The sequence below is a fragment of the Sinocyclocheilus anshuiensis genome, unplaced genomic scaffold (assembly GCF_001515605.1).
Source record: "Sinocyclocheilus anshuiensis isolate Anshui unplaced genomic scaffold, SAMN03320099.WGS_v1.1 scaffold1382, whole genome shotgun sequence".
In the NCBI taxonomy this organism is placed as follows: domain Eukaryota; kingdom Metazoa; phylum Chordata; class Actinopteri; order Cypriniformes; family Cyprinidae; genus Sinocyclocheilus; species Sinocyclocheilus anshuiensis.
Window position 1 is genome coordinate 36,389 of NW_015554207.1, and position 13,250 is coordinate 49,638.

Consider the following 13,250-nt stretch of genomic DNA (forward strand, 5'->3'; position numbering starts at 1 on the left):
CGTTCCCAAAGCGATCTCGACGCAGCGTCTCGTTCCCTCGGGGAACCATGGTTACATACGTAACCTAGAGACGTTTACTCATGACAGCATCATCACACTAGACGATCAGTTGTTTTCCGTCGTGGAAGACGTGTGGTTTTGGAGGCTTGTTGAACACCTTGAGCCATGTTACTCCCTACTTAATAGGCGATATTTCTCAGACGTGTGCCTGCCATACATGTACAATGTTGTAGCAGCGCATATAAATGAGCACTTGGCCACTGATATTTCAGCCATCAGTTTTATAACCAACATTTGTAGCTCTGATCTACATGTATGCTCAGTCTCAAAGGGCAATGAATTGATAAAGATTACATACTGCAAAAAATATTGCTGCATGCACAAGAGTTTACGGGTTCACACACTGCAGAATCACTTCAGCATTCAACACAATGCTTGAGACGTGGAAAATCGACAAATTCAAGATACATGCAGTTATTAGAAACAATGCAAGAAACATTACTAAGGCAATGGTGGTCAGTGATGTTGCGAGTTTACCCTGCATAGTACACACTTTACAATTAGCTGTCAACGAGGGCTTATGTCAACAGAGCATATCTGATGTGATAGCAATATGCAGACGAATATTTGGTCACTTTAAGCATCCCCCTCTTGCGTATTCGCGCTTACAGAGTGTCCAAATTCAGTTGGGAATGCAACAAAAAATTCTTCAGCAAGACATTACAACAAGATGGAACAGTACTTTTTATATGCTGAGAAGCCTCTTGGATCAAAAGCTAGCAATGACGGTTTATAGTGCAGATTATTTTCTGCCCTTGACAGTAACTGCCCATCATTGGTGTTTAATTGAGAACATAGTGTCTATGCAACACTGATAGACCCAAGATACAAAGATGACTACTTCTACATGGACCAAAAGTAGGGAGTATGCATGATGCTGCAAGCACTGCTGGATTTGAGTGAAGGAAGTGGTGGAAAAGACACGGTGCACCACCCAGGGGACAACCCGACCACGCAAGGAAAATGAACAGGCACCCAGTCTGTTTGTCATGTTCAACAACGTTCTGGAGAAAAATGTATCACATGGATTTAGGATTACCCCTACCATGCCACAAATTTATAGATACCTTGCAGAAATCCCAATTGAAAGAAATGAAAATCCTCTTCAATACTGGCGTGTCAATCAAGATCGCTTTCCGTCTCTTATACAAACTGCACACAAGTATTTGTGTGCACCGTGCACAAACACTGACAGTGAACGTTTGTTCAGTGCAGCATCCAATTTCTTGGACAATAAAAGAAACAGACTGCACTGTGGAAAAGCAGAAAAGCTTATTTTTATTAAAGAAGAACTTGTTAGAACTTTGTTAAATAGATGTATGTACTTTTGAAATTTTTCAATGTTCTGGTGTGCACTATGCACAAGGAATCAATGAACTGTTCATGTGTTTTAAGCTATGTGGTGTCATAATAGTTTAAATATGATTATGTTGTTAAAAATGTACGTTTTATTGCAAATGTATTTTATTTTAAGTTTGTCATGGCATATTTGCATATTTTTATCTTTGTTAAACAGATCTGATCTATGCTCAATTGAAATTATTTGATGTCCTGGTGTGCACCATGTTCAAGCACCAACAGAAAACCATTGTTCAGTGCTGGCTCAACCGTCTTGGGCCCGGTTCCCCGATAACGCTCACTCTTAGCGCGCTAAGAAGACTCGAAAGATATATCTTACCAAAGTTGTTTATGTTCCTAAGTGTGTTCCCCGAAGTGTCCCTTAGGAAGCTTCTTAACACGCTGCCTCTTACGTTCGACGTTACAGAGGCGCTGTCCCAAGTGAAGGTGCTGAATTAGTTGGCATCGATTGCTCAGGAATCGATTTTCCACTTCACGCGAAGGTGCATTACGGCGTTAAGAAAGACAACACGTTCTATGCAAATGAAACATTCCTCAAATTATTCCAGTAACATTTATTTTAACATAGTTTAAGTTATCCGTAAAATATAGACTATTAATTTAATTATCAAGTTGTCAGTAATATGTTCACACGATATGTTGTGACGGATAGACGAACCGGGTATCCCTCGCTAATCATCCACCCTCCTTATCCCGTTGTGCCACTTGTGCCGCTTCTTGACATGGGTTTAACGACTTCTAAAAATTATGTAATACACTTTTATATTAATGGTAAGGTACTTTACAATCAGAATTGATTGGCAAGCAGCTGCAGTTACTTCTGTTTAATGCGGTATTGATTGCCATTGGTTAATGTTTTCAATAAAAAGCAACCTATCTACAATGAACAGAGAGAGAGATAAGAACTACTTAGCGATAAGAACGTTTTGGGGAACCGGGCCCAGGACAATAAAAGAAAGAGACTTACTTTAGTGGGTGAAAAACAGTCAAACTTTTTCTGAAGCAAAATTTATACTTATATTATATTGTAACAACACTGGCTTTATTTGTTAAGTTTATTAAATAAATATGTTATATGTCAAGTGAGTTTGTTGTTAAATAACAGCAATAATGTCAATATTGGATAGCAAAAATCACCTCTGTATATTGTCATGTTGTCTTATAGTACATATTTTTTATCATAATTTGTGCTCCTTTTACAATGTTGGTCAGTTGAATGTTAAATGGATCCAATCCATGTTCAGTGAAATTAACTTAATGCAGAAATAAACTAGCTAGAATTGTATAGTATTGCATGCAAGTAACCAATATCGGTATCGGAATCAGCCAATAGTTGTTTGCTAAAATTGGTATCGGTATCGGCCAAAAAAAAAATCCTATCGGTGCATCCCAAGTACCAATGGATCCAGGGGACTGGCCATAACTAACGGAGAATATAGGCAGAGGAAGATCTCCAAAAGGGACAGGAGCATCCAAATATCCGGACGGGACCGGCGAAGAAGACAAGGATCTTTTGCTGCTATTGAGGTGGCATATAGTTGAGGTTAGGGACAGGTTTGGTAGTCTGGTTAGGTTTAAGTGTGGGTTTTAAGGGTAAGGGTAGGGTCAGCAGTGTAATTATAGATGTAACCACAGAAATTAATTTCAGTTGCAATTACAGGAAGGGGTTTTTAACTCTTTTCCCGCCAGCATTTTTGAAAAAAGTTGCCAGCCACCGCCAGCGATTTTGATGATTTTCACTAAAATTGGATGGCCTCCAGTATATTTTGATGTATGAATATTTGAATATGCAATTCACCAAAATAAAGATCAGAGCATCTACTTTTAAACAACAAAAAAAAATCTGTTTTATTCTAGCTTAAAGCATTCTTTTTTTATCAACACTTGAATATAGGTAGGTTTAATAAAAAATACATAATTTTGAGCAAAAAGGTGAGAAAATCTCATTTTTAACAAAAACTACATCTGGATAATTTTCAGTACAATTATCAAAGCATAAATCCAGTAAATCGCTTCCATTAATACCTCCAAAGCTTGCAGAGACATATACCACTTCCTGGATCAACATGTTACTCCGTAACATTATGCAGTTTTTATTTATATGCTGTCTATTGCTGATGATCGCATTATTTTTCATATGCATCTGTTTACATAAGAGATCGCTAGTTTCTCCGTCCTGTTCACTTGTGTTTTTGTTCGGGGGGTTTGTACTCGTTCAGAAGATGCGTAATAGCGTCCCCGAGTGTATAAGAGTGAAAACACGAAAAGCCATAAAAACTCGTCTTTGGTGGGGAAGCGTTTTCTTGTAAAAGACGAGATAACTCGTCAATGGCGGGGAAAAAGTTAATATGTGAAAGTTAGGATTCCTCCAGGTATGTATAAAGAGTATTTTTGCCATTGTTTAGTAGGTAAGAGTTAAGTATATGTACAATGTAAAACATGCATGTTCACAATAAGTACATTGTATTACATGATTAACCCCTTAACTGTCACCCCCTGCCCCCTTTTTGAACATAGACGTGCAAGTGCACTATTCAAACTTAAATTGTTATAATTCATGAACGCTTTTGAATACAGACCTATCCTGGCCCCAATCATTTAAAAAAATTAAAGTATAAAAAAGTTATAGAAGTTTAAATTTACTGTAAAGAATATGTACCGTACTATTTTTATTATATTTTATATAAAATAAATATTTTACAAAATAGTTTTTAATCCAAAATTGCTATAAAATTAAAGTCATATGTCTATATAAGTTGTGTTTCAAATTTGACGTTGATATAAAAAAAAAATGGAGGTTTCTATGCAAATTTGTTTAGGTGTTATACCAAAAATAGCCACCGGGTGCCACCCAAACTCCATTTAATTTTTTGGATGCATTTTTCTGCCACAAATGTTTAAATTTCTCTCTCAATATTACTTATATCACTCAGACCTTTCCAACGATATGTATTTTGTAAAGATTATAAAAAGTTTTGATTCTAAAGACCATAATACATTTTGTAATATGACTCCTCCCACTAAGGGTGAGGAGATCGCTAAAAGATTTAAAGTACAATTTCCATGGGAATGCAATGTCCGATTTCAAAATGGTTTTCACAGGATGGATTTAGAGGCTTTAAGCTTTCAAATGATATATAATTTATGATGACTACTAAAACATGTGATAGGGAAAAAGGAAACGAAAAATAATTTTTGTGACAAAGGTCAGAACTCCTGTTATGATGTATATGTTTTGAGGTGCACTCTTGTCATAAACTAATCTATTACTGTTCCTACATAATTTTAAACAACAAACAGTGGTAAAATATCTAGTATAAAATATCTAATATAGTTTGTCATGACCAGATTAGGATTTCATTGTAATATATTGAAGTAAACTTAGGCGTCCCGCTGGCGGGACACATGATCCAAGTTGCCCGTTACGCTTTCCCCAATAGTAAGTAATACAGACCCTCTCATCTCCCAATAGTAAGACAATCTCTGGTCCTCAAGGAGATGGATGAGGGTAAGGGTCTAACAAAGAGCTCCACCGTGCCACAGATTGCCCAAGGTACTGGCCAGTCTACGGGGTGTATGGTGGCCACAAAGCGGCAGCTATGGCTTACTGTAACAGGGATTAATAACCAATCACATTACAGCCTTGACATCACTGAATTTCAGTCAGAGTTGTGTGACACTCAGTCGCCGTTTACGGATACCATAGGAATGAATGAGAAGCCGTAAGCTGTATCCCACCTGTCGCAAAAAGTCTGTGACTTCTCTTATAAAACATAATTTTTTTTCGGTGTAAACTCTAAAAATAGTTTTATAAGGACTCTGGTCTCCTTTCCCACGTACTGCCAAAGCGGAAGCATTAGCATTAGCCATTACGCTTTTTTGGCTAAAGGTTGCAGGCTTGCTTCTAGTGGCTTTGCTTGAGGACGTCAGCCTAGTACGCCCATAACTAGCAAAGGTGTAAAGTATTTGAGTAAATGTAATTAATTACTGTACTTGAGTATCTTTTTGGATACTCTGTAATATTACTGAGTATCAAAGGTATTAGAAACTTTTACTCTCTACTCCACTGCATGAGTGTCGCAATTACACATTCTATTTTGCATTACACCTAGTTCCCTTTCAGGAACTCAAGCTGCATCCGAAGACACTAAGGGAATGCCCCCAGCGTGCCCACGCTCTGAATCACATGTGTAATCAGTCCAATGGAAGGGCGAGACGTCATAGGCGGGTGACGTAGCGACCAGGAAGCTATAAAACCACGTGAGGTGGAACCGGTGTTAGCTTTCTGTCATTCAGCGAAGCACTCTGTGTTGTGTCAGTCAAATCTCTGTTGTGAGTCCTATTTGGTGTTGTCTGTCATAAAAGAAAGATATAAGCACTATGCAAACGTGGTGGGGGTTAGTGATCACTGTTATAAGACGATTCCCCGGGTAGAACAGACGCTCGCAATCTATCTGTCCCCCGGTGCGACATCGTCCTTAAAGGCTCCGGCATTGCCCTCCAGGCCATTACATGCAAAATCTAGCCTGGTGGGCAAGGGGTATACAGCGGCAGGTCAGGCTGGTGCGTGTCTGCACACCATGGCGGTGTTACAGGCGGAACAACTCTAGTGGCAGCGGAGAGACATTTATGGTTGACCCTGTCAGATATTAAAGAAAAGGACAGGGTCTTCCTCATGGACACCCCGCTTGCGCCTTCTGGCCTGTTCGACGACGCCGTCAATTCCGTCGTTGACAGGTACCAGGAGGCCTGTAAACAGGCGGCGCCGTTCCTGCGGTTCCTCCCTCGCCGCTCTCTAGCTCCAGGGGCTGCTGGACGGGAGCAGCCCTCGCCACATACCCCCTCATCCTCATACCACGAGCAGCAAAAATGGAGCGTCACTTCTCGTGCTCCCCCGCAACGGGACCGAGGTCAGCGGCGCTCTGGGTCGAGGGCTTCGCAGTCGAAGCCGATCTGAGGATCGTGCTTCAGAGGAAGTCCTCGGCCAAAAGGCCCTGACCATCAACGATGCTTCAGGGCGCAGCGGTCTCCAGCGAGCGATCCCCTCAGTTTCTTCCGCTCGGGAACGTAGTGGAGCTGAGGGGCTCGCTACCCCTTCGGGGGTCTCCAGAACAGCTAGTCTGGCCATCTCCTGCCGGTCCTCCGCTTCAGGGCACCGAATTAGCAGCCACAAGTACACCAGAGGCCAGTCTCGAGAGACTGGTTCCCTTAGTAGATTATTTAGCAGCGTGGAATCTACTGCCAAATGTATCTCGTTGGGTCCTGCACACTGTAGAGAAAGGCTATCGCATTCAGCTCGGCGCTCCTCCGCCACCGTTCAACGGGATCTTTCCCACACTCGTGGGCCCCAAGCAGGCTCTGGTATTAGAACAGGAAGTCAATACTCTCTTGAGGAAGGAGGCCATCGAGGTGGTCCCTCCTCACGACAGGGGGTCCGGATTCTACAGCCGGTACTTCATTGTTCCAAAGAAGGATGGGGGGCTGCGTCCCATTTTAGATCTACGTCAATTGAATCACTCAGTCATGAGACTGAAGTTCAGAATGCTCACCATCAAGCAAGTTGTGTCTCAGATCAGATCCGAGGACTGGTTTGTTATGATAGATCTAAAAGTCTATCTTCTTTCATGTACTTTCATGGAGACATGGTACTTTCATGTCTCCATCCTTCCCACTCACAGGAAGTTGCTGAGGTTTGCTTTCAGGGGCGAAACTTACCAATACCGAGTTCTTCCTTTCGACCTAGCACTCTCACCCCACACCTTTACGAAGTGTGTGGATGCCGCTCTGGCTCCACTGCGACTCCAGGGCATCCGCATACTAAATTATATCGACGATTGTTCTTCTTGTCTCAGGGCCCGGTGCTGGAAGCTCCTTGTCGCCGCGTAACGCTAGCGACGGATGCGTCCCTCACCGGCTGGGGTGTGGTCATGAGTGGCCCTGCCCACGGTCTGTGGAGCGGTCGCCATCTCACTTGGCACATCAACTGCCTGGAGATGCTGGCCGTGTTTCGAGCATGTACATTTATATTACCAATGCCTTCTTTTAGAAAGTAATAATAACAATAACACTCACAATGACTTTATATTGTAATTAGCCTCATTGCTGGCTGCAGTCATGTCCTCATCTCATATATAAAACACCTGTGATTCACAAATACTTGCTAAGGAACTTGCATTCACATAAAGTAGCCTTGTTGAAAAGTTTGGGTGAGTAAGGGCGTTTAAGCATATATAAAACATATATTTGTTATATATATAAATATAACAAATATATGCTGTTATATTTGCAGCAGCAATATTCCTTACATGCTCACAGCAGCATGTTGTGGATGTATTGGCAGTAGCAAGTCTCGGTACTTTCTCTGACGCAGCAGCATAGCAGATCTATTCCGCCAAGACCAAATACATTAACATTGTCATGTACATTACCATGCCAATCCCACCAAGAGTTGTCAGCTTTCCTGGCCCGTAAATTGCCTGATAAGTTAAATGAAGCCAAATTCATCACATTCAGTATGCTTGTATTCTGTGCTGTGTGGATTGCTTTTATTCCAGCTTATGTAAGCTCTACTGGAAAGTTTACTGTGGCAGTAGAGATATTTGCTATGTTAGCCTCAAGTTTTGGTTTACTATTCTGTATTTTTCTGTGATTTTACTTAAACCGGAGAATAATTCAAAAAAGCACATGATGGGCAAAATGGCATCAAACTAAGACAACTAACTGACTAACATGGTCTGTAAATAAAAATACCCTTTTTTTTTCTTTTTTTTTTTACAAATTTGTAAATAAGTTAAGGTATGAATAAATAAAATGCAACATGAAATGTGTCTGTTTTGCAAAGTTTGCTGCTTCAGTATTTGTAGATTATTGTTCCACGTTTATATGGTATACTGAAAAACAATGATAAGCATATCATAAGTTTTAAAGGCTTTTATTGGCAAAAAAATATAATGAGTCAATATTTACAGTGTTGATCCTTGTTCTTCATAACCTCTGCAATTCGCTCTGGCATGCTGGATATTAGCTTCTGGGCCAAGTCCTGACTGATGGCGATCCATTCTTGCCTTATTAGTTCTTGCAGTTGATCACAATTCGTGGGCTTCTGCTTGTCCACTCGCCTTTTGAGGATGGACCACAGGTCACAGATTGCTCATGGATCGTTGGAAGAAGTCGCTCTTGCAGGACGTTTTAATACCATTCTTTATTCATGGCAGTGTTTTTGGGCAGAATTATGAGAGAGCCCACTCCCTTCGGAGGTAACCATTGCTAACAAGAACACAATGATTGGAAGTGCTTCTTCCCTCCTTTTATAGCAATCCGTCTGCTCTTACAATCTAATTAGTATGATAGTGATTTTACCTGACTAGTACTCATTCACACTTTCACATGTGCTGCTGATATGATTAGTCAATTAATGTTAGCTGGTCATTTTGTGTCAGGATAAAAAAACAGACATTTTTTTGTTTTGTTTTTTTGTTTTGTGTGAAAAGATCATTTTTTGGCCAATGAAGATTTTATAAATTATTTAAAATGCATCGGATCACTCTACACAATAATCTAGAAACAATGTGAATGAACACCACAACAGCTTAAGCAGCAAACTTTGCAAAACACAATCCATCTGATCACTCTACACAATAATCTAGAAACAATGTAAATGAACACCACAACAGCTTAAACAGCAAACTTTGCAAAACACAAAATTTATGTCACTGCCAAAACTTTTGGCCATGACTGTATATATTTATATATCAATTAAAAATGTATAAGAAACACACAACACATCAGTTACAATGGATGTTTAATGATATCATGACCTTCATGACCTGAGAGGGGATTTCTTCCTTAAACATTTCATTTATCTTCCATTTTAATTAATAAATAAATATAATAAATATTATTTATATATATATACATATACATACATATAAAACCAGTGCTCTCTTCCATCCTCAATACCACGACTGAGGTGAAACCCTTGAGCAAGGCACCGAACCCCCAACTGCTTCCCGGGCGCCGCAGCAATATGGCTGCCCACTGATTTGGGTGTGTGTTCTGATAGTTGATTGCAATTTAAAGACACCTATGTAGCAACTCATAATGTAATAACTGCACATAATGTAATAAAATGTTCATAATGTAATAATTTTCTCAAAACGTAATAAAATCTTGAGCTCATAATGTAATAATAATTTTTAAATGTAATAAAAAATGTTCACATAATGTAATAGGTTATTGTATGAGAAATGTATTACATTATGAACACACTGTGGCAACTTATAATGTAATAACAGTTCACAAGGTAATACCAGCACATAATTTACAATATCATAATTATCTTTCAATATAATAAATTTGAGCACAAAACAATCATAGTTTTATTAAAAGAAAATTAGGCTTATTAGGCTACATTGTGAACGTTTATTTTTTTAATAAAAAGCTTACTAATTTTGTGATTATGACATGCTTAATTTTTTAGATATAGGCCTGGTTTCACAGACAGGGCTTAGACTAAACCAGGATTAGGCCATAGTTCAATTAGGACATTTAAGTAATTTTTATAAACGTGCCTTAGAAAAAAACATTACTGGTCTGTATTTTGAGACAAAATAAAGGCACTGATATATTTTAAGGTCAGTCAGTGCAAGTTTCTTTCAGTTGAAACAGCTCAGACTTAGATTTTAGTCTGGCATTAGGCTTAAGCCCTGTCTGTGAAACCGGGGGATAGTCATTTAAATGGTTGTTATAAAAACTTGTTTATATTCTACACAAATGTATAGGCCTAATGTATTTATAATTTTGGCAAAATGATTAGACGATTTTATCTTCCTGAGGTAAATTTCACGTAACTGACACATTCTTCACAGGCTGTTATACTGATGATTTCCCTGGTTAAAACCGCTTATAGGCACAGAAATGATGCGTGATTGTAAGTTGTACTTTATTTTTCAACATATCATCTGATGTACATTGTATTATGTTATAACTTGTATGTGAATAATTGTTAATCAAACTTGTGCTCCGTGCTGCCGTTGCCTGAGGCAGATAACGTGATCTACCCCAGACTACATTAGACTTTGGAAACTTTTATTTGTTTTTTCCAAATTTGTTCATAAAAAAATGCCTTCAATCCAAGGACATATAATTTAGTAGGGGCGCAACTGAATTGTTCCTAGCAATAATTTTGATCAATTAAAATATATTTATATGTAACCACTGTCGTTGTCGTCATACCACGGACATTACCTGAGATGTTAAAGTCCACATGAAATCAAAATTTACCATATTTATTTTGTTAGCGCACATTGCTAGTCAACAATTAATCTTTGCAAGTTAATCATCTGAAAATCACTGCCAAAACTTTTGGCCATGACTGTATATATTTATATATCAATTAAAAATGTATAAGAAACACACAACACATCAGTTACAATGGATGTTTAATGATATCATGACCTGTGATGAAGTAGAGGGGATTTCTTCCTTAAACATTTCATTTATCTTCCATTTTAATTAATAAATAAATATTATGCAGGTAAATTATATATATATACATATACATACATATAAAACCAGTGCTCTCTTCCATCCTCAATACCACGACTGAGGTGAAACCCTTGAGCAAGGCACCGAACCCCCAACTGCTTCCCGGGCGCCGCAGCAATATGGCTGCCCACTGATTTGGGTGTGTGTTCTGATAGTTGATTGCAATTTAAAGACACCTATGTAGCAACTCATAATGTAATAACTGCACATAATGTAATAAAATGTTCATAATGTAATAATTTTCTCAAAACGTAATAAAATCTTGAGCTCATAATGTAATAATAATTTTTAAATGTAATAAAAAATGTTCACATAATGTAATAGGTTATTGTATGAGAAATGTATTACATTATGAACACACTGTGGCAACTTATAATGTAATAACAGTTCACAAGGTAATACCAGCACATAATTTACAATATCATAATTATCTTTCAATATAATAAATTTGAGCACAAAACAATCATAGTTTTATTAAAAGAAAATTAGGCTTATTAGGCTACATTGTGAACTTTTATATATATATTTTTTTTTTATAAAAAGCTTACTAATTTTGTGATTATGACATGCTTAATTTTTTAGATATAGGCCTGGTTTCACAGACAGGGCTTAGACTAAACCAGGATTAGGCCATAGTTCAATTAGGACATTTAAGTAATTTTTATAAACGTGCCTTAGAAAAAAACATTACTGGTCTGTATTTTGAGACAAAATAAAGGCACTGATATATTTTAAGGTCAGTCAGTGCAAGTTTCTTTCAGTTGAAACAGCTCAGACTGGCATTAGGCTTAAGCCTTGTCTGTGAAACCGGGGTATAGTCATTTAAATGGTTGTTATAAAAACTTGTTTATATTCTACACAAATGTATAGGCCTAATGTATTTATAATTTGACGATATGATTAGACGGTTTTATCTTCCTGAGGTAAATGTCACATAACTGACACATTATTCACATGCTGTTATACTGATGATTTCCCTGGTTAAAACCGCTTATGGGCACAGAAATGATGCATGATTGTAAGTTGTACTTTATTTTTCAACATATCCTCTGATGTACATTCACATTTTAACTTGTATTAAAGTGAAGAATTGTTCATTTAGCTTGCTCCGTGCAGATAACGTGATCTATCCCAGACTACATTAGACTTTGGAAACTTTTATTTTTTATTTGTCCATAAAAAATGTCTTCAATTCAAGGACATAGAATTTAGTAGGGGCACAACTGAATTGTTCCTAGCAATAATTTTGATCAATTAAAATATATGTAACCACTGCCATTGTCATCATACCACGGACATTACCTGAGATGTTAAAGTCCACATGAAGTCAAAATTTACAATATTTATTTTGTTAGCGCACATTGCTAGTCTTAAGGTCAACAATTAATCTGTACAAGTTAATCCTCTGAAAAAAAAATGTTTGTTTTGGTAATCTTTTATCAAAATCTGATCATTTGCTTCTGCTCTGGAATGGCATGCCTTCTCTGATGATGTCAGTTTGACACTTGGGCAGAATATGCTTAAACACACCCCTCCGCCAATAATAATAGCCGTGACAGGACAGGCAGAGAGTTCACAGACGGCCTTCATATCCATGACAGGACAGGCAGAGAGTTCACAGACGGCTTCCATAGTCCATAGCCGTGACAGGACAGGCAGAGAGTTCACAGACGGCCTCCATAGCCGTGACAGGACAGGCAGAGAGATCACAGACGGCCTCCATAGCCGTGACAGGACGGGCAAATAGTTTACAGACGGCCTCCATAGCCGTTACAGGACTGGCAGAGAGTTCACAGACTGTGGTGGTGTATGCAGCCCAAACACACCAAAAAGCCCCATCATGGGGAGCGCTTCAGACAGGGGAATCAGTTCAGGAACAGGAGGGCTAGAGTGAGTGGGTTTGGGGATACCAGCTGCGCGTGCAGACACCAGCGGTGCATCCCTCACACTGGATACCAGACTGGGATACCGAAGGGCTGACCTTGATAATCTGGGTGCAACAGACAGGACGTGACAAGACGATCAGCTGTGATGTGACAAGACTCAGGAAGATCAGCTGTGATGTGACGTGACTTTGGATGATCAGCTGTGATGTGACTTGACTCTGGATGATCAGCTGTTATGTGTTGTGACTATGGATGATCAGCTGTGATGTGACAAGGCTCTGGGAGATCAGCTGAGATGTGACGAGGCTCTGGCAGATAAACTGAGACTTGACTTGACTCATGAAGATCAACTGTGACTTGACTTGACTCAGGAATGGAAGCTGTGATTTGACTTGACTC

The 13,250-nt window shown here is 38.8% G+C and overlaps 1 pseudogene; it reads left to right on the plus strand.

Moving 5' to 3' along the window:
• Positions 1 to 4,426: 4,426 nt before the first annotated feature.
• LOC107671055 (vomeronasal type-2 receptor 26-like) overlaps positions 4,427 to 13,250 on the plus strand; it is a 24,695-nt pseudogene continuing 15,871 nt past the window's right edge.